At 44.7% G+C, this 19,422-nt stretch overlaps 1 long non-coding RNA gene across 1 annotated transcript; it reads right to left on the reverse strand.

The window, feature by feature from the left end:
• Positions 1-12,574: 12,574 nt before the first annotated feature.
• Positions 12,575-19,339, reverse strand: LOC123741682 (uncharacterized). The gene is made up of 2 exons (XR_006769173.1): positions 13,595-19,339; positions 12,575-13,400 (listed from the first exon to the last, which is right to left on the reverse strand). It is a non-coding gene; the product is annotated as an uncharacterized lncRNA (long non-coding RNA).
• Between the last annotated feature and the right edge of the window lie 83 nt (positions 19,340-19,422).

Here is a 19,422-nt window from a genome sequence, read left to right on the forward strand (position 1 = left end):
CTGTCATCAAGGCAAAGGGTGGCTACTTTGAAGAATCTCAAATATAAAATATATTTTGATTTGTTTAGCTCTTTTTTGGTTACTACATAATTCCATGTGTGTTATTTCATAGTTTTGATGTCTGCACTATTATTCTACAATGTAGAAAATAGTAAAAATACAGAAAAACCCTTGAATGAGTAGGTGTGTCCAAACTTTTGACTGGTACTCTATATTCTCATGATATACTGTGTCATCTATTCACATGAAGATTTTTTTTTTACATTCCCAATTACAGGACGAGATATCCATGTGAGTGTATTTCAGAAGTGCAAAAGGACAGATTCTCCATCTGTATTCTGGGTGAAAGTGTTCTGCTGGGATAGCAGTTCTCTCCCAGAGAGAGATGGCATCTATGAAGAACAGGCAGTGTACATCACAGCATAAAAAGGCCTCTTGAAAATGCATACAGCTGGCATCCACACAAACCTACCGAAGGAGGCTTTTCACTGCCTCTTTTCTCCTGCTACTGCTGTTACTAAATATGACAACAACAGAGCGGAGTAAGGTCGTTTTGTTAAAAAGAGATTTATGCTTGCAAATACCCCAGGGGCCTCAAGCTTTCCAGGAGAGAGACGGCTGTGCATGCATTTTTATGCAGATTCAAATCATTGTCATTAGAGTTAGATAAACAATAGCATGGCTTTAAAACACAGTGACAGTTCATACAGTAAATCTATGGGTTCCAATCAGTAGATTTGTATAGCACTTAACTGAAACAACAACTTTAGTATCTGTCACGGCAGATTGTACGCTTTAGAGCCCTCCAGTAACACCCTGCAATAAAGAAGAATTCCACTGACCTTCCAGAAATCACATGCAGTGTTGGACTCTGACACTATATCTCATTGAATGATGTGTGACATGGTACTAAAGCCTTGCTTTGACCCTGATGTATATAAATGTTCAATACATTCAGTAGTAACAGATTTGGCAGAGGGCTAAGGGACTATAGAGCCAAGTGTGCCATAAAATGTACAGTTAAGTATGTGATATAAAGCGGACACACAGATACAAAACACACACACACACACACACACACACACACACACACACATACAGTTTAGACTCCTGGAGTATGCAACACTGGGGCCAGGCCACCGTCCAGTATATCTAATGAACTTCCCCCCTAGTGGTATAGCGAGAACTTGATTTTTCCATCCCATCCCAAACCTTTGCATTACATCATTAGAAATACACAGAGCTCCAAAAGTATTGGGACGGTGACACATTTTTAGTTTTTTCGACTCTCTGTATTCCAGCACTTTGGATTTGAACACTTCTACATTCATGTGGATGCTACCAAAACAGGGCCAAGTACTCTTTTATTCTGAATGCAATTCTGCAATTTAACAAAATGTTAGACTAATTGCACATTAGCACATGCACTTTAACTATGAAATTGCACTTACCCTGCCTACTGGCTTAGAAATATCCTTTGATATTTGTTGTTGTTTTATTTGATTTTTATATGTGATATGTTCTATGACTGCTGCAAAATGAAGTGCCTCTCTGAGGACATCACGTTGTCTGAATCTGAATCTGAATGATTATGGATAATCCTGAATGAATCGTGAATAATAATGTGTGAGAAAGTTACAGACGCACAAATATCATAGCCCCAAGATATGCTAACCTCTCACCATTACAATAACAGGCAGGGAAGGTTAGCATTTGGGGGGGGGGTGTAGTATATTTATACCTCCGTAACTTTCACAATCATCGTTAGGATTATCCGTAATCATGGCAGCATCCACATTCACGTAGAAGTGTTTAGAAACATATTCTATTCTTATTTACATTGTGACTCCAAAATGACAATACATTATTTACCATTCATTTCTATAGGGTACAACATAATCTGAAACACAACCAAAACAAAAAGCAAATGCATCCAACAAGTTTGTGGAGTCACAAGCTTGATGTAGTCCTTGCATGCTAGGAATATGGGACCAAATACTAAACTTTTGACTTAATACACATATAAGTGAATTTGTCCCAATACTTTTGGTCCCCTAAAATGGGGGAACTATGTACAAAATTGCTGTAATTTCTAAACGGTTCAACCGATATGGACGGAAATGGCCTCAAAATAAAACAGACAGTCTGCACTTAAACCTCATAGTCATTGTATCATTTCAAATCCGAAGTGCTGGAGTACAGAGCTCACCGTAACGATTCCACATTGTGGAGGCCGTGAAATTTAAGGGGTGCAGAGTTTCCAGTGGTCGCTACAGTAAGAGCTTCCAAAATACAGTAACCCAATAGCTCCATAGAGACCCAGACATTAATGTGACCCATCCTGCCTGCCTCGTTCCCAGGCCTCTGAAGCTGCCTGCCTGCCACAGAGCCTAACGAGGAGTGCTCCATCACTGCTAATCAGGTGATAATGGGTGCCGTTTAGGCAGACAGGGGGTTTGCACGCTGCGTTTTTATTGCCCCTGCTGAGTCCCCTCCACACAGGGAGGAGAAGGGAGGAGGGGAAATAGGCTGGCACTTTCTTCTCTCCTGGTCCAGAGGGCTGGGAGCCAGGGAAGGGCTTGAGGGGGAGGCAGGCGGGAGGGACTTTGATGATGTGCTAAAAGGTTTGAGCATTGATAGGAAACTGCAAAAATCCCTGAGTGACATGGTGTATGTGCTAAAGAACCATAAAGAACACTCGGGAAGTGAGGAGGTGGAGCAGACACAACACTTATTGCAGTTTTTTTTACTCAATACACATAGTAACCTCTCGGGGTGACAGGTAGCCTAGTGGTTAGAGTGCTGGACTAGTAACCGGAAGGTTGCAAGATCGAATTCCCGAGCTGACAAGGTAAAAATCTGTTGTTCTGCCCCTGAACAAGGCCGTTAACCCACTGTTCCTAGGCCATCATTGAAAATAAGAATTTGTTCTTAACTGACTTGCCTAGTCAAAATAGTGAAAGTAATCTATTATTTATGTGAAGTATTTTGTGTATGTCAAGTTTTCATCTCGTTACAGTAAATGTGACATTAAGTTGGCCCTTTGTATTTCATTAATCCCACCATCTTTCTTTTTACTTTCATTTCTGTACATATGCCTAATGAAATAAGCCGTCCTTTTAAAAAAACATTACAATTACTTTGTGAGGAAATTAATCACATAAAGGCACAGCGTGATAAGAACTAATAACTGGTTATTACAGCATACACTTTTCATCTCCGCTAAAAACTTGCCTCATTTCAACATGAGAGAACAAAGTGCATTCTGGAGCCAGATTTCACATTAAGGCAATTTGGATATTCCAGACTGCCTAATTCAGGGTCGGACTTCTGTGTAACTTAATTTGACAAGATTAATTATACAATTCACTCAGAACTCCTCTCAGTTATGTAGAGAAATGCTGACTGACTGCTCAGACTGACGCCTCACCTTCAGTGAGGTGAGGTACCTGATAAGAATAATTTCAGTCGTAGCTGAATAAATTGCTGCAAATTTATGCTTCCATGATAGACTCAGTACATTATTTTTATTATTTAATTACAAGCAGTCTGTGTGTCACATTTGTCATAGGAAGGAGACCAAAGTGCAGTGTGGGTATTTTTACACATCTTTTATTTTAATGTGAAACTTTCCAAAAACAAACAACTACAAACAAAACACAAACCGTGACGAAAGAGGTGCAACATGCACTAACTCAAAATAATCTCCCACAGGTGGGAAAAACAACTACTTAAATATGATCCCCAATTAGAGACAATGATGACCAGCTGCCTCTAATTGGGGATCATACAAAAATCCCAACATAGAAAAAAAAACTAGAACCAAAACAACATAGAACTAAATTAACTAGATAAACCCCCCCCAGTCACACCCTGACCTACTCTACCATAGAAAATAAGAGCTCTCTATGGTGAGGACGTGACACTGTGACTATGCTCTTGACATGAAAAGGCCAGACATTATGTAATTCAAATATTTCAATGAGTGAAAGAACTCTTCAGTGATTAGCAATATAATAGAATGACAGCAAAATACTTTGTCGATTGATGTAAGAACCGTCATTTCCACAATAAATAATATTTACCTCTCTACCACTAAATGCAAAGCAAAAAATATGCTGATATTTCAATTATTTATTATCCATGACTACAAAGGCAAGAGATTATTTACTATACTGCACTACAGCAGTACACATTATAACCAATAAATGTGGGAGGGTGACTAAATCTGGAGAAATTAGCTTCCAACTAAATACTTGAATACAGCTTCAATGCACCTTGGCATATATTCTACAAGTGTCTGGAACTCTATTGGAGGGATGTGACACTATTCCTCCATGAGAAAATCCATCATTTGCTGTTTTGTTGATGGTGGTGGAAAACGCTGTCTCCGGCGCTGCTCCAGAATTGGGTCGAGATCTGGTGACTAAGACAGGCATGGCATGTGGTTTACATCGTTTTCATGCTCATCCAACCATTCAGTGACCACTCCTGCCCTGTGGATGCTGGCACTGTAGCCAAAATAATGGGCAAGCATTTTTAAAGCGTGATGGGATGTATCCCTCATTTACTCAAGTGTTTCCATTGTTTTGCCAGTTACCTGTATATATATATATATATATATAGAGAGAGAGAGAGAGGGAGAGGGAGAGAGAGAGAGAGAGAGAGAGAGAGAGAGAGAGAGAGAGAGAGAGAGAGAGAGAGAGAGAGAGAGAGAGAGAGAGAGGAGGAGTGTACTCATGGACAACTGTGAGATACGCCCAAACACAACCAACAGCGATGAGATCAACATGGCGTTCTCTTCATAATTCATGGTGTGTTGAGGTCACATAGTCAGCCTGAGAAACAGAAGGTGAGTCCTGAGTTCATCCTATCTGACAAGCAGCCATTATCAACATGTTTCTTAGACTGAGGAAAGGAAGAAAATCACTTGGGAAGGCTGTTAAACCTCTTTCAAAGACCTTCAGAATCTCTCTGTCTCTCTCTTTCCCTCTCATTCTCTCTGGTTCTCCCCCTCTTTTTCTCTCTCTGCCTTCAGAGCAGAGAAATAAGGTAAAATGGTCTACTTGACCTTAAACTGCCCAGCGGTGAGTGGTTGAGAGATGACATGCAACCTCAGAGGTAAAGGGCAATTGTTTCTTTTTACTGCTCTGAGAGCCAATTTGCACCCCCCCGGGGACCGTTCTGAAGCTGTGAACTATTTCAGATCTGCCACACTGTTTCTCATGCTTTCAGCAGGAGCGGGGCTGCGGAAAGCTAGCTCCACTTTCCTGATCCTCCATCACCTCCTACCATTTTAGTTCCCTTCTGAATTACGGAGTTCATATGAATTTGGAAGGAGGAATAAGATTAGCCTTGGTCGCAGATCTCTATTGGCCTCAAGACTGAGCTAAAGCCATTGGGCGTTAGTTTGGAAGGTTAACACTCATAACAGTACTTACACTTGTATAGACTCAGTATTTAAACCTGTCTGTAAGGAGGAGTGGGAACATAGCTCAGTTTTTCTCATAAAGCTAGCAGCTGATAGATCTGTCAGCCACATTTATACATTAGTCAAGAGGCGATACATATTTATTTAAACAATGTATAAATCCAGAGAAATTAACCGCAAGTCAAATCCCTGTGTTGAGATGGCACAGAGCATGAATAAATTATTTGGAGTTGAAGTTATCAAGTTATTTGTTAACAGTAAATATTCTGTGTGTGTCCCTGAATGGATACATTTTTTATATTTGGAACTTTTTAAACTTTAATGCCCGGATCCCCGTCTGGTAACAATGGTGCTTAGCTATAATTGATTCCTCAGGCGAAGAGAGATAATAACAGTGGCTATGTTTGTGTTAGTGAAGACTGGACCATTTGGCCCAGGGTGAAGCAGTGCACAGAGAGCAATATTCACCCATGATGCAGCATTCTGCTCACTCACCTACCCAGTCAGCCTCAACACCCACACACTAAACACCGACAGAGGAAACAAACGTTCCATTCCTTTCCCACAAACCCTTTCATATTTGCTGTATCAATTCCACTACAAACCCTCTCTCCTATTTACAGTTCTCTCTCATTCCACTCCCTCCTTACCCCCTCTTCATCTGTTCCCTGTATATCCTCTAATCCTTCATTCTCCTTCTTTCCCCCTTCCATTACTCCTTTTCTTTCCACCATTCCACCCCACCTCCTATTCCCTTCCTCTCATCTTCCCATCCTCCCACCACAGTCACCTCTGTGAGTGTATCCTTGGTGACAGCAGGCTATGGTAGCAGACAGAGTACATCTCACCAGGGGACTGTTTAATCCATCAGGATCTCAGTGTTAATCACTCTATCACAGGGCTCTGGGCTGAGACTGGGCAGGGTTGGGCTGAGACTGGGCTGGGCTGAGACTGGGCTGGGCTGAGACTGGGTTGAGACTGTGCTGGGCTAAGACTGGGCTGAGACTGGGCTGAGTTGAGACTGGGCTGAGACGGTGCTGGGTTGAGACTGGTCTGAGACTGTGCTGGGCTGAGACTGGGTTGAAACTGTACTGGGTTGAGACTGTGCTGGGCTAAGACTGGGCTGAGACTGGGCTGAGTTGAGACTGGGCTGAGATGGTGCTGGGTTGAGACTGGGCTGAGACTGGGCTGGGTTGGGCTGAGACTGGGCTGAGACTGTGCTGGGCTGAGACTGGGCTGAGACTGGGTTGAAACTGTACTGGGTTGAGACTGGGCTGAGACTGGGCTGGGTTGGGCTGAGACTGGGCTGAGACTGTGCTGGGCTGAGACTGGGCGGAGACTGGGCTGAAACTGTACTGAGTTGAGACTGGGCTGGGTTGAGACTGGGTTGAGACTGGTCTGGGCTGAGACTGGGTTGAGATTGGGCTGGGATGAGACTGGGCTGAGACTGGGTTAAGACTGGGCTGGGCTGAGACTGGGCTAAGACTGGGCTGAGACTGTACTGGGTTGAGACTGGGCTGGGATGAGACTGGGCTGGGTTGGGTTGAGACTGGGCTGGGCTGAGACTGGGTTAAGACTGGGCTGGGATGAGTGGGCTGAGACTGGGCTGAGACTGGGTTGAATTAAGACTGGGCTGGGCTGAGACTGGGCTAAGACTGGGCTGAGACTGTACTGGGTTGAGACTGGGCTGGGTTGAGACTGGGCTGGGCTGAGATTGGGCTGAGACTGTACTGGGTTCAGACTGGGCTGGGCTGAGACAGGGCTGAAACTGGGCTGGGTTGAGACTGGGCTGAGATTGGGCGAGGTTGAGACTGGGTTGAGATTGGGCTGGGTTGAGACTGGGCTGGGCTGGCACTGGGCTGGGTTGAGACTGGGTTGAGATTGGGCTGGGTTGAGACTGGGCTGAGACTGGGCGGTGCTGGACTGAGATCAATGTGGCCTTGACATGACCCCCCCTCCCCCGTGATCCGAGACTGATGGGGTTTCACACAGGTAAGCGTCTAGTGGCAAGGCCTTTCCCCGTCTGGAGTGGCACTGGAATGCCAGGCCCTGGTCACAGCTGCTCTCCCCCACCTCGGGAGGAATTGCTTCCATTTGCCCTGTCAGTTTGGCCGGCGGAGGATTTTCTCATTTGTCAGAGAGCGGGGGCGCTCCTTTGCCTCTCAGAGCTAATCTGGGGTCGCTGGCTGGAGGAGGGAATCACTCTCTCTTTCTCTCTCTCTCTCTCTCTCTCTCTCTCTCTCTCTCTCTCTCTCTCAACTGACTGATACAGCCTTTCAGTTGCCAGGGTCTCTTTAATCTCCCTGTTCGTTCAGCAGAGAAAATTAGAGGAGCTGTGAGGACTGAGAGAGAAAACCTCAGGGTCTGAGCAATAACCTCGCATGGACATGGTCATGGTGTGTTCATAACAGCACAACAACATACTTTACCTATCAGTATTACATGCTGGCTGAGAGGGAGACAGGCAGACCATTTTCACTTTTATTCATAAAACATGGATATCGACTCCAGTTTGAACAACAGAAATGTAATTGGACATGGTTCTGAAAACGACCTTCCGCTGAAACAAACACAACGCTCAAATATAATACCCAAACATGATTTGTTCCTCATTCACAAATAACTGTTCATGCATGAGTGGTGCTTGCTATCTGTTTGTTTATGGGAAAATAAATACCATGATTCAATAGTATTTAAAATGCCTCTAATAGGATAATAAGAGTATCAAAACACCCTTGTTTAAATTTATCTAAGCATATTCAGCTATATGTATTTAAGGATTCCTTTACTTTCCTTTACTATGGTATAGCAAAGTAAATAGCCCACAACAGCTTCAATAACACTGGTGCTAGGACAGTTGAATGGTGAGGGAACAGTGCAGTGTAATTAGTGTGCTGTCACAAGTGTGCTTTGAGCCAGACGAAGCTAGCTGGGCTGCAGCCCAGAGACTGATCCTATCATTAGAGCCCAGCCTGCCTTCCTTCCTTTGAGCTGAAAACACAGATACTCTCAAAAGTGAGCGCACACACTGAGTGCAAACATACATTATCACGTGCTTGTTTGTTTTATCATATTAAGTCTAGATTATATTTTGTGAGGTGAAATAGTGTTATTTACAACTTTGCTATTGCTTGAAACATTTTTAAAATATATTTCCAGCCAATCACATTTGATCAAATCAACCCATATGCTGTACATAAGAACTACTGATTTGAAATCTAAGCTTAGAGTAAACAAACTTACCACGTGGTATTTTTAGTCTTTATGCATCCTTGTTTAAATCATTTGTATCTGGATGGACTTTGTTGTTCTTGTTGTCCTCTTTGGACCCAGCTTTGTCCTTATTGTCCCCTTTGGACCCAGCTTTGTCCTTGTTGTCCACTTTGGACCCAGCTTTGTCCTTATTGTCCACTTTGGACCCAGCTTTGTCCTTATTGTCCCCTTTGGACCCAGCTTTGTCCTTATTGTCCACTTTGGACCCAGCTTTGACCTTATTGTCCACTTTGGACCCAGCTTTGACCTTATTGTCCACTTTGGGCCCAGCTTTGTCCTTATTGTCCACTTTGGACCCAGCTTTGTTCTTATTGTCCACTTTGGACCCAGCTTTGTCCTTATTGTCCACTTTGGACCCAGCTTTGTTCTTATTGTTCACTTTGGACCCAGCTTTGTGAGACTCAGTGGACCTGAGCTCAGGGTCTGTAAGTGAATCTGAAATGACAAGACTGTCACTAAGATACACTAGAACAGATTCAGGTCACCCTAAAAACCACTACATACAAGCAACCATGGAAATGATGTTATCAACATTAGAATGGTGTCAAAATGAACAACCATCGCCTGGTAGTAGCACCCTCTGCAACTTAATAGCACCTCAGTGGTAGCCTAGGTGTTCGGAAGCAATAGTAAATAGTTACTTTATTGCTATGCTTGGTGATAGGGTATTTTTAAAGAATCCCTTGTGACTGTACCTGAGAGGCCTTTGAGTCTCTCCTTGGCTATACTGTTTATTCATTTACCTTTTAGTCATTTAGCAGACGTTCTTATCCAGAGCGACTTACAGTAGTGAATGTATACATCTCTTTTCGTACCGGTCCCCCGTGGGAATCTAACCCACAACCCTGGCATTGCAAACACCATGCTCTACCAACTGAGCCACACAGCTTATCTGGGTTTAAGCTCAAGGAAGCGCTTCAGGACTCTCTGGTAGTCCTGGACACACAGGGAGTAGAGCCGGCAGGGGGTCAGCGTTGTCACGTTGACTTGCCCTTCGACGTCACCAGGCACAGCTATGAAAGGTTAGAGGTCAGGACAGGGGCTCCCGAGTGGCGCAGTGTTCTAAGGCACTACATCTCAGTGCTTGAGGTGTCACTACAGACACCCTGGTTTGATTCCAAGCTGTAGCACAACTGGCTGTGATTGGAAGTCCCTTAGGGAAGCGTACAATGGCCCAGCGTTGTCCGAGTTTGGCTGATGTAGGCCGTCATTGTAAATAAGAATTTGTTCTTAATTGACTTGCCTAGTTAAATAAAAAAAATAAGAATAATAATTAAAGGAGCAAAGGACAGGGAAGAAAATAACAGCTATTTTTAAATCAGTATAAAGAAAATGAGAAGCCTCTGAGTGGAAAGCCCTACTTTTATTTTTCCAAACCGTTGTAAAACACATTACAGGAGATAGCATTGGAGTGATGGTGGTAACTTTTTAAAAGAAGTATTATGTGACAACCTTAATGTATTCCCAAGTTTAATTATTTCTTAATATTGACATTTCTTATTAAGCAGCGTAATTGGAAAGCCAGTGCAGTAGCAATCATTTCAGCCTTCGCTAATCAATGAATATAAAAATGGTTAATGAATGCTACAGTTTTTAATTGCTGTGTACCAGGATTCACCATCCTCCTTGAAATGACATGATGACAAATACAAGTGTCATGTCAGCTCTTTCCCTTCTCATCAAATTCCTCCATCAAAGAACATCCATTTTGCAGAAGCCCTGAACACTAAAGCAAATTAAGCCTGCATTTCATTTTCTACCTTCATTAATGCATCTGTTGCCAAGGTTACAATCATTACAGAAACTGAAACAAACAAATTGATAGAACGAATCCATTTGCTGTGTAGAGAAGAAGTGGTTGGACTGAAAACACAGGTCAGCTACATATTCAAACCTAAATTATCCCAGTGGCTCTATAAATGTCTATCATAAAATAAACCTTTTTAGTAATTATAATTTGATGTAATGATAACGTTCACAGCATGTTCATGTAAATGATTTTTGTAAGTGTGACTAAACATACTAAATAGGTACTGTATGTTAATAACCTTGCTACTAATACTATCCACTGTTATCTAGCGTGTGATTTAATATTCCTTCTCTATCGATAGTAACAAAAGGAGAAACACAAGGAGAAGCTGTACAATGTGGTTATGTTCCTAGCCTCACCTCCTGTGGTGTGGTGCTATGGGAAACCTCGAGACACAATGACCCAGTTTGGCTGAGCGGTCATGGGCTGGTAATCAGCCTGCTGGCTATGTAAATACTAACATCACCTCACAGCACATCACAGAATTTTATTCACGTAATGGAACTTTGGCGTATGAAATGTCACTTTTGAAGTGTATAAACAGTGTGTGGTTTTTCTTTGATGGCATGAAAATGAAAAGAAATACCCAGAGAAACGCAGCGAGACTGGGGCTGGGAGGGAGAAGTGATGAGCTTTCAGACTGGCCTCTTTTGCATGCAAATCATATCAGAATTTCTCATTAGCATAAATGCATGAGCAACTCTAAATGCTTTTAATTTTCAATCTCACCAAGCAGAGTAGTAATTTGTCACTGTCAGGGTGAGAATCTAAAAGGGGAGAACCAAAGGGAGCCAAGGACTCCACACTAAATTGGAATCATAGAACATTTCTGATTTGCTAATTGACTGATGTGCAGTTCAATCGAGCTGCCTTGAAGATGTAAATAATTCTGTGTATATTTAAATATAGGAAGTGTGTGGTGGATATGCTGAAGCACAGTACAACACTGTTTCCTCCAGGATTCGCTTTGACTGATGTTTTCACATTCGGCTTTGCAAAAATGTCCCTAACTCCCCTTATTAAATGGGTACACATTTTGCATTTTAGAAATCAAATGTTATTTCTTGCATGCTTCGTAAAACAACAGGTGTAGACTAAGGGCAAAATGAGTACTTACTTACTGTTAGTACATAATCACACACAATCAACTGGAAATGATAACAAAATGTATCTTCTTTCACTATTATTTTCCCATGAAACATGTTAAAGCCACAGCGTGCTGTGCATGAGCAGCACAACTATATCAGCTACACACCATTTTATCTTCTTTCATCTCATCAAGATCAGTCTAGTCTAAAGTACTAATCTAGTATACTAATGATCCATGTGCTTTACAAAACCAAACCGTTTTATAACCTTACTTCTTTTGGATTAGCAACCATTATTTTAGACTCTTGGTCCACATGCAGTGCCTTCAGAAAGTATTCATACCCCTTGACTTATAACATTTTGTTATGCTACAGCCTGAATGACAAAGTGAAAACATGTTTTTAGAAATGCCAGCAACTTTATTGAAAATGAAATACAGAAATATCTAATTTACATAAGTATTCACACTCCAGAATCAATTATTTGTGGAAGAACCTTTAGCAGTGATTACAGACGTGAGTCTTTCTGGGTAAGTCTCTAAGAGATTTCCACTCCTGGATTGTGCAACAATTGCCCATTCTTCTTTTCAAGATGTATCAAGATCTGTCAAATTGGTTGTTGATCATTGTTAGACAACCATTTACAGGTCTTGCCATAGATTTTCAAATATAATTGAGTCAAAACTGTAACTTGACCACTCAGGAACATTCACTGTCTTCTTGGTAAGCAACTCCTGTGTAGATTTGGCCTTGCATTTTAGGTTATTGTCCTGCTGAAAGGTGATAAGCACACGCAAAATCCTAGAGGAAAATCTGGTTTAGTCTGCTTTCCACCAGACACTGGAAGATGAAATCACCTTTCAGCAGGACAATAACCTAAATCTTCATCTAAATCTTAATCTTCCAGTGTCTGGTGGAAAGCAGACTAAACCAGATTTTCCTCTAGGATTTTGCGTGTGCTTAGCTCCATTCCGTTTCTTTTTAATCCTGAAAAAACTCCCCAGATCTTAACGATTACAAGCATACCCATAACATGATGCAGCCACCCCTAAGCTTGAAAATATGGAGAGTGGTACTCAGTGATGTGTTGTATTGGATTTTCCCCAAACATAACACTTTGTATGCAGGACCCATCTACCAATAGGTGTCCTTCTTTGCGAGGCATTGGAAAATCTCCCTGATCTTTGTGGTTGAATCTGTGTTTGAAATTGTACACTGAAATTGTATGTGTGGGGTGCAGAGATGAGGTAGTCATTCAAAAATCATGTTAAACACTATGATTGCACTGAGAGTAAGTCCATACAACATATTATGTGAGTTGATAAGCAAATGTTTACTCCTGAACTTATTTAGGCTTGCCGTAAAAAAGGGGTTGAATACTTATTGACTCAAGACATTTCAGCTTTTAATTTTAAATTAATTTGTAAAAATTGCGAAAACATAATTCCACTTTGACATTCACAGGTTGTGAATACTCTTTGAAGACTCTACCTAAATCCCGACACTGATTAACCCTTGATAGTGGTACGGTGATGCTGTGTTGAAACAGTGGTTATATCCTCCAAAGAAGGCTCAATCAGACAATCTTTTTGTGAATTTGGAGGTCTCTACCTCCACGGCTCAACTGTTGATGAAGTACATGCAGTCTCCCATGAGCCCCCCAGCGGATGATCAGGTCCCCCATTTGGTACATCTCAAACTGCAGCACCTCCAGCTGCTCAGAGAGGAAGAAGGGGTCTGCGTCTTTAAACCCGGCCATGTTGGAGACGAGGTTGGTACAGTTCTAGCTGATCACCTCCTGCTGAGACATAAAACACATAGGATGAGAAATGAAGGGAATGAACAAAATCCAGTATGAAAACCAGATACTGAGCAAAACAAAAAATAGAAAATGAGTCAGCGTAGAACTCTAGCAGTTTGTTGTCTTCGTGTTAAGTTAACAGTATTGTAAAATAGCATATTATTATTTGGATTCATTATTCCAGTTCGTACCCGTCTGAGTCGTGCTGAGAGCTCCAAGAGGATGGCGTTCTCATAAAACCACTTGCCCTGGTATCTGTCCAGGTGGTCGATGATCCTGCTGTGCAGAGAGCCGTACAGACGGTAGTGTCTCATGTAGTCCTTCAAATTGTTATACTGCGTCACACACACACCATTCAGGCCAAATAGAAGCCGTTAAGATACAGTGCGTGTTTCTTGGCATTTGGATAAAATAAGCTATAGTCAGTGCTAGTGCATTTGAGTAGAGTAGACACCTGGAGGAAAGTATTTAAGTCTTGAGGAGCTCAAATTAATCTTGTTGTCATGAGCTTGTGGACAGTGCATGGGTGAAGTTCTGAAACACAATAATGAGCAGCATTTTATCATCATGCTTATACTGCCCTCCAGTGTTAAAGAGGTGAATGTGTAATTGTACCTGTAACTGTACCTTCCATCCCAGGATTGTGAGTTTGATTCCCATGGGGGACCAGTGCGGCACCTCCAGCTGCTCAGAGAGGCTATGTAAAGGCTATTTGACCAAGAAGGAGAGTGATGGAGTGCATAAGATGACCTGGCCTCCACAATCACCCGACCTCATCCCAATTGAGATGGTTTGGGATGAGGTGGACCACAGAGTGAAGTAAAAGTAGCCAACAAGTGCTCAGCATATGTGGGAACTCTTTCAAGATTGTTGGAAAAGCATTCCTCATGAAGCTGGTTGAGAGAATGCCAAGAGTGTGCAAAGCTGTCATCAAGGCAAAGGGTGGCTACTTTGAAGAGTCTCAAATATAAAATATATTTTGATTTGTTTAGCTCTTTTTTGCTTACTACATGATTCCATGTGTGTTATTTCATAGTTTTGATGTCTGCACTATTATTCTACAATGTAGAAAATAGTAAAAATAAAGAAAAACCCTTGAATGAGTAGGTGTGTCCAAACTTTTGACTGTTACTGTATATTCTCATGATATACTGTGTCATCTATTCACATTCAGATTTTTTTTTTACATTCCCAACTACAGGATGAGATATCCATGTGAGTGTATTTCAGAAGTGCAAAAGGACAGATTCTCCATCTGTATTCTGGGTGAAAGTGTTCTGCTGGGATAGCAGTTCTCTCCCAGAGAGAGATGGCATGTATGGAGAACAGGCAGTGTACATCACAGGATAAAAAGGCCTCTTGAAAATGCATACAGCTGGCATCCACACAAACCTACCGAAGAAGGCTTTTCACTGGCCTTTTTCATGTCTACTCCTGCTCCTCCCCTCCAGCGTTAGACATCGCGGGTTTACTAACCTCCGGTCCTGGCAACTATCATTACAGGCACCTGGCATCAATCATTTTGTGCATCTGCGCTTCATCATAAGGCACTCCTGGACTCCATTACCTCACTCATTACCTCCCCTTTTTATGGCACTCCCTTAGGTTATTTCCCCAAGAAGTATTGTTTCTGTGTTTCTTGTCAAGATGCTACTCCTATGGCGTATCGTTCCATGTACTTTGTTATATTAAACTTACCACCTGCTTCTCGACTCCCAGCATCTATGTTACAGAATACTGCTTAATAAAATGGAAGCAGCAGGAAATCAGAACATCTCCCAGACGGTCGATGAGCAGGGATATCTACTTCGTCAACACCACGACCAGCTGGCACAACTGGGGACGGCTATGGAAGAGGTTCTTCACAGTGTTTAATGTCTCGAACATACCCGAGAGGTGTTACCTTCAACTAGCAGAGGATACTCTACCACCAGTCGACCCAGCGAGCCAGCACACCAGCCCATTCAGCAACCCGCCCAGGTCAGCAATGCCCGTTTGTCCCTCCCAGATAAATATGATGGCACCCCATCTAAATGTCGTGGCTTCCTACTACAGTGCTCCCTCTATTTTGCACATCAGATGGGAGCCCCCACCAACAAGGTTGTCACGGTTATTTCTCTGCTGACTGGGCGGACGTGGAATGGGCCACGGCCGTCTGGAAGATAGGAGAGGAGGAGCTGGATTTGTATGAGGGGTTCATGGCTCTGTTCGGAGGTGTCTTCGATCATCCACCGGAGGGCAGAGAGGGGAGTGAGCACCTACTCCAACTAAGACAGGAGGACCAGACACTCACGTTCCGGAAAGTAGCAGCATCCAGCGGATGGAATGATCCGGCGCTTCGTACACTATTCAGAAGAGGACTGCGCGAGGAGGTCCAGACTCTCCTTCGACGCACTCATCGCGATGGCCATCCGTCTGGATAACCTACTTCCGGAGCTTCAGCACTCTCATCGCTTCTCTCCCTCCCTCAGTGAACACTTTGGATCAGAGCCTGAACCCATGGAGGTAGGAGTCACATGTCTCCCCGCGGCGGAGTGACGCAGACGGAGTTAGCTGGGTCTCTATTGTGGTCAAGGTGGGCACAAGCTCCAGCATTGTCCGGTACGCCCCAACTCGGGATCCACGAGAGCCGAGGGACGGTCACGTGATCTTCCACCTCCTGGGGCAGGTGTGAGTATCCCTTCTTCATCACTTTCTGCCAAATCCTTTTTGGTGTCGATTACACTAGTTGACAGTCCCTCGTGTACTGTTTCTACAGCGTTAGTGGATTCTGGTGCCACGGGGAACTTTATTGACCACACCCTTGCCCCCTCTCTTAACATAACCTCATACCTGCTCTCCTCTCCCGGTTCAAGCCCTCGATAATCGGCCATTAGGTTCCGGGACCATCACACACATCATCAAATCACTCACCCTCACCGTGGAGTCCATCCATCAGGGGAACATTCCCTTCTTCATCACCAGTGCATCAGCTCACAAGATCATCCTCGGCCTCCCTTAGCTTCAACACCATAACTCCACCATCTCATGGTCGAGGATGCAAATCACGTACTGGGCACCTGAATGCCGGAGGACCTGCTTTCCCATCCCCTGTGGTTCCACGTTGGTTGAGAGTCCGAGGGGTATACCAGGACCGGTGGGAGGTATTTTCCAAAACCCGCACCACCTGTCTCCCTCCTCATTGCCCCTGGGACTGTACCATCGACCTGCTTGCCCTTCAGTCCAACATCCCGGAGGTATACCAGGACCTGCGGGAGGTATTTTCCAAAAACCGCGCCACCTCATCGCCCCTGGGACTGTACCATCAACCTGCTTGTAAGCTCTGCACCCTGGTGCAGACGCATCTACCCTCTGTCGGTGGCTGAAACCAAGGCCATGGAGGAGTACATCCATGAGGCGCTCCAACAAGGTTTCATCCACACATCCACTTCTCCTGCATCTGCAGGCTTCTTCTTTGTGGCCAAGAAGGATGGAGGGTTATGCCCGTGTATTGATTACAGAGGACTCAATGAGATCACCACCAAGTACCGTTACTCTCTCACATTGGTGCTGGCAGCCATCGAGTAGCTCCGAAGGGGCCCGGTTCTTTACCAAATTGGACCTGCGGAGTGCATACAATCTCATCCGCATCCGTGAGGAGGATGAATGGAAGACAGCTTTTAGCATGATGTCTGGTCACGACAAATACTTGGTAATCTCATTTGGCTTAGCCAATGCTCCGTCAGTGTTCAAGGCATTCGTCAACGAGGTGCTCGGGGACCTGCTCGGATGCCAGGTGGTCGTATATATCAATGACATCCTGGTCTACTCGGCTACCTTGGAGGATCACATCGCTCACATCCGAGTAGTCCTGGAACACCTCCTGGCTAACCAACTGTTTGTCAAAGCTGAGAAGTGGCTGTCTCCTTCCTAGGCTACCAAATCAGCCCGCAATGAGTGAAGATGGACGTCAAGAAGGTAAATGCGGTCAGGTCATGGCCAGTCCCAACAACCATAAAGGGTTTACAACGGTTTTTGGCGTTTGCCAACTTCTACTGCCATTTCATCAGGAACTTTAGCTCCATTGCCACTCCTCTCTCCTCAAGGGTGTTCACCGTAGGTTGGTGTGGAGTCCAGCAGCTGACGAGGCCTTCCACCTACTGAAGGGATGTTTCACCTCCGCCCCATTACTCAAACACGCAGATCCCACGATTCCCTCTGTGGTGGAGGTGAATGCTTCAGAAGTGGGCGTGGGGGCTGTCCTGTCTCAACGACAAGGTAATCCACAAAAATTGTATCCGTGTGCACATTACTCTAAGAAACTATCCCTTGCGATCGAGACCTCCTGGCGGTGAAGTTGGCATTAGAGGAGTGGAAACACTGGCTGGAGGGCGCTAAGGACCCATTCGCCATCCTCACCGACCATTGGAAGCTGGAGTACATACGGACAGCGAGGAGGCTGAATCCGCACCAAGCCTGAATCCACGCCAAGTAAGGTGTGCCTTTTTCTTTACGAGATTTGACTTCACGCTGACCTATTGCCCAGGTTCAAAGAACACCAAAGCCGATGCCTTGTCCCGTCTCTATGATTCGGGAGAAGGTCCTGTCCAGAATGCACCCATAATCCCTTCCTCTCGAGTCGTAGCCCCTGTGGTCTGGGACGTAGATGTGGACATTTGCCAGGCTCTGGAGAGGGAGCCCGCACCCACTACCTGTCCTCCTGAGCGTATTTACATTCCCACGGGGATAAGGGATCAGCTGCTGACCTGGGCGCACACAGCTGTTGCTGCTGGACATTCAAGTATTTCTCGTACTACTCAATCTATCTCCGAGAAGTATTGGTGGCCTACCTTGGCGCAGGACGTTATTCACTGTGTCAACTCCTGTTCCGTATTTGCTCAAACCAAATCCCCCGGGCACGGTCCAGCTGGGAACTCCTTCCCCTTCCCATGCCTCAGCGTCCCTGGTCTCATCTATCCATTGACTTTGTCACTGATCTCCCCTCCTCTGACGGTTTCACCACCATTTGGTGGTTGTGGATAGATTTTCCAAATCCTGTCGTTTCATCCGTCTCTCTGGTCTCCCTACTGCTCTCCAGGTTGCCGGGGCACTATTCCAGCAGGTCTTCCGGCATTATGGCCTTCCAGAGGACTTCGTCTCTGACCGTGGCCCCCAATTCATATCACAGGTATAGAGAAACTCGTGGTCACGGTCAGCCTCACTTCCGGGTATAGGCCTCAGTCTAACAGGCAGGTGGAGAGGCTGAACCAAGAGCAGGGGATGAACCTTAGGAGTCACTGCCAGGACCGGCAGGGACAGTGAGACTCCAGCGTGCCGTCCACCGTCAGAAGGAGCAGGCAGACTGCCACTGCAGTGAGACACTCATGTTCCATCCTGGGGATCGTGTCTGGCTCTCTACCAGGAACCTCCCACTCTGCCTGCCCTGCAAGAAGCTGAGCCCCTGGTTTGTGGGGCCGTTCAAGTTTCTCCGGAGGTTCAACGAGGTGACATATAGGTTACAGCTTCCCAGTGACTACCGTATCTCACCTTCTTTTCATGTCTCCCTTCTCGGGCCAGTGTTTTTTTCCCCCTGGCTGATGCTGTCCCCCACGACACCCCTCCGCCCCCCCTGGACATCGAGGGAGGTCCTGCCTATGCCGTCAGATTCCTACTGGACTCCCGACGTCGTGGGGATCAACCTCCAGTACCTGGTGGACTAGGAGGGGTAAGGCCCAGAAGAGCAGTGTTGGGACCGGTGGAGGACATTCTGGATCCCAACATCATCTGTGATTTCGATCTTTGCTGCTCCTCATCCTCGGGCCGTCCCTCTTGCCGGCGTCGTCCTGCGGCTGGAGCTGCGCGTCGGGGGGTACTGTCTAGTCTTTTAACCAAATAGTGCTATCTTCTGTATACCCCCCTACCTTGTCACAACACAACTGATTGGCTCAAATGCACTAAAAAGGAAAGAAATTCCACAAAGGAACTTTTAAGAAGGCACACCTGTTAAATGAAATGCATTCCAGGTGACTACCTCATGAAG

This window comes from Salmo salar, chromosome ssa01 (genome assembly GCF_905237065.1).
Source record: "Salmo salar chromosome ssa01, Ssal_v3.1, whole genome shotgun sequence".
Taxonomy (NCBI): domain Eukaryota; kingdom Metazoa; phylum Chordata; class Actinopteri; order Salmoniformes; family Salmonidae; genus Salmo; species Salmo salar.